Source organism: Schistocerca piceifrons, chromosome 9 (assembly GCF_021461385.2).
Source record: "Schistocerca piceifrons isolate TAMUIC-IGC-003096 chromosome 9, iqSchPice1.1, whole genome shotgun sequence".
Taxonomy (NCBI): Eukaryota; Metazoa; Arthropoda; class Insecta; order Orthoptera; family Acrididae; genus Schistocerca; species Schistocerca piceifrons.
This window is the reverse complement of record NC_060146.1, coordinates 177,965,140-177,968,617: the sequence shown is the minus strand read 5'-3', so window position 1 is coordinate 177,968,617 and position 3,478 is coordinate 177,965,140. Positions and strand designations below refer to the sequence as shown.

General features: G+C 44.5%; 1 non-coding gene across 1 annotated transcript; it reads left to right on the top strand.

Moving 5' to 3' along the window:
• The first annotated feature begins 2,139 nt into the window (after window positions 1–2,139).
• Window positions 2,140–2,214, top strand: Trnat-ugu. The gene has a single exon. It is a non-coding gene; the product is annotated as a tRNA-Thr (tRNA).
• The last annotated feature ends 1,264 nt before the right edge of the window (window positions 2,215–3,478 follow it).

Here is a 3,478-nt window from a genome sequence, read left to right as displayed (position 1 = left end):
GGCCACTCGAGTCGAGCGATGTCATTATCCTGAAGGAAGTCATTCACAAGACGTGCACGAAGGGGGCGTGAACCTCGTCCATGAAGACGAATGCCTCGCCAATATGCTGCCGATATGGTTGCACTATCGGTTGGAGGATGGTATTCACGTATCGTACAGCCGTTACGGCGCCTTCCATGACCACCAGCGGCGTACATCGGCCCCACATTATGCCACCCCCAAAACATCAGCGAACCTCCACCTTGCTGCACTCGCTGTACAGTGTGTCTAAGGCGTTCAGGCCCCCAAACACGTTTCCGACGATTGTCTGTTTGAAGGCAATATGCGACACTTATCGTTATTCAGAACATGATGCCAATCCTGAGCGATTCATTCGGCATGTTGTTGGGCCCATCTGTACCGCGCTGCATGGTCTCGTGTTTGCAAAGATGGACCTCGCCATGGACGTCGGGAGTGAAGATGCGCATTATGCAGCCTACTGCGCACAGTTTGAGTAGTGAAATGACGTTCTGTGGCTCAATCAAAAGCATTATCAAACATGGTGACGTTGCTGTCAGGGTTCCTCCGAGCCATAATCCGTAGGAAGCGGTCATCCACTGCAGTAGTGCCCTGGGGCGGCCTGATCGAGGCATGTCATTGACAGTTCCTGTCTCTCTGTATCTCCTCCATGTTTGAACAACATCGGTTTGGTTCACTCCGAGACGCCTGTATACATCTCTTGTTGAGAGCCCTTCCTGGCACAAAGTAACAATGCGGACGCGATCGAACCGCGGTATAGACGGTCTAGATATGGTTGAACTATAGACAACACGAGCCGTGTACCTCCTTCCTGGTGGAATGAGTGGAACTGATAGGCTGTCGGACCCCCTCCGTCTAAAAGGCGCTGCTCATGCATTGTTGTTTACATCTCTGGGACATCTCTGAACAGTCAAAGAGATTGTGTTTGTGATACAATATCCACAGACAACGTCTATCTTCAGGAGTTCTTGAACCGGGGCGATGCAAAACTTCTTTAGATGTGTGTACATTATCGTTCTTAGGGAAAGGTTTAAATTTTGTTCCCACACGTGGAGTATTCCTTCCATTGATTTCATTTGCGCAGTTGTGCAAGCCTCGTCCCAGTTTCCTGAGGACGTGCGGAGGACATAAAGCAGGAGGTTCCCCACAAGTCTAAGACAAGCCCCTCGGAGCAACATTTGATCCCGTGAAAGGGCGGCTATCCGGTCCATCACCCAGTGTACCAGTGACAGGTGTAAGTAGAGCACATGGCTGCGGGAGTAGGGGGACCAGATCCATTTAAGGACACAGCGTAACAATACCCTTTCTACTTCCTATATTTACCACAGCATAACAGCAAGACACACTGGTATCAGCATAGATATTCAGACTACAATAACCTGTTTTTAGCAGGTAAACTTTATGTAAGTAAATTGCAACAGTAAAATGAAAAAATAAACTGACAATATTTGGAATTTATAGATTGGAGCCACAGGCGTTAGCCCACGAAATCTAACACTCAATAATTGAAAGCCTAAAATTTTAAGTAAAATGGAATATTTATATATAAATGATTCAATGTAAAACAAAATCACTCTTGTAACGTGAAGAAATAGACATGGCTAGTGAAATTATACCTCAACTGAATTTATACTTCAACTTCAAAGAATCGCAAGTCCATAAAAAAATTAATGATTACAAGGATACAACCATTTCCTTGTCAAGGGGACTTTAAGAGTGACACAGCTTCACAGCATTCAAACAAACTTATCTTAGACAAAAATTAAAAAAAGAAAACCTTTCAGAGAGCAGTTTTAGCGTTCTTCAGCCTGAAGGGCCCTGTAGAATCTGTGCCCTCTATTTCCTCTTACTTAACGGTAACTGTTCTTTCGGGAACAGATACTACCGTCATATACAAAGTTAAAAAAATATGGGTTCCCGGCCTTTGACCTTCTTGTGCGAACGCACACGCTATGCCCGAACTCGTACGGGACTTGGTAGATTAATCTGCCACGAGTAATGAGTATGATGGGCAAACATCTATTAGGCGCACTACGAATGTAGTGTTGTCGACATGTTGGGAATGTGGATCTCACGGGGAGCGTGCAAGGGATAAGTCCCTGCAGGCGCACTATCCTCTATGCCCGCGGTGGCTCAGATGGATAGAGCGTCTGCCATGTAAGCAGGAGATCCCGGGTTCGAGTCCCGGTCGGGGCAGACATTTTCAACATGTCCGCAATGAAGTGTATCAACGCCTGCTTGCAGCTAGGGTGTCTATTTAATTATCATTTCACTTAAAATAGCATTATTTAACTTAAAAAAATTCTTAAGGGAGACGCTTTCTCATTAACATTGTGTCGTTGCACTATGGCCCTTCGACAAAGCGTAGGAGCCACTGCCTGCGCCCAACGGCAGCAACATCTAAGACAGACTCGGACACGACTCAGAAAACAATTTGTACACAATATGGCAAACACCAGTAAATTTATAGCCAAGCGTTGTGACTCTTGTGAAGCCGTCAACCTTTTTCTCAACTATAATCTAAGATAGCAAACAGTGAATTAAGCGATTAGATGAACCAATTGTTTCCTTAAATTTTTGGTAAAGAGAGCCTATGCTACATCTGGTGCCCAAAATTTGATAGAGGAATTACATCGTCTTAAGGTGGTTTTTAAGCAGAATGTTTATATTGACCAATAAGTAAATGGTTCAAATGGCTCTGAGCACTATGGGACTTAACTACTGAGGTCGTCAGTTGCCTAGAACTTAGAACTACTTAAACCTAACTAACCTAACGACATCACACACATGCATGGCCGAGGCAGGATTCGAACCTGCGACCGTAGCGGTCGCGCAGTTCCAGGCTGTAGCGCCTAAAACCGCTCGGCCACTCCGGCCGGCTACCAATAAATATATTGTGATCTTCAGTACGGATCGGTAGGGAAACCGTCGGATGATATTCGTAAATCTGTTGCTTTCCTACATTTTACTGGGAGCATATCTTCGAAAATCACAAGGAAATATGACATGAAATGCGTATTTATGTCAGGCACTAAGATTAGAGGCCACCTAGGATCAGCAAGGGGTGACTTGGGACGGATAAAACCCAGAGGCTACAAATTTTTTTGTCATTGTGGGATGGCTTACGTTGACCAAACAATCCGTACTATTCAGGACCGACGTGTAGAACATCATTGTCACTTGGTTTGCTTCAGACAGTGAAATCCGCAGTTCGAAAACACTGCCGTAACCAGAGACATCCGATAGTGTATAATGAGACACAAATGATCGCTCTTGGGAATTTGTTCTCGACATATTTATTGAAATTAGATTATCTGACAATATTATTAACAAGGACAAAGGGTTTCCTTTAATTAAGATGTGGAATCCGATTTCAGCTGACAATGGTCTTCATTTTGACAGAGTGGATTCTTTAAATTAGTGTTCTGCTAGCGATATGTCGTTTTGCCTGTTTCTTCCA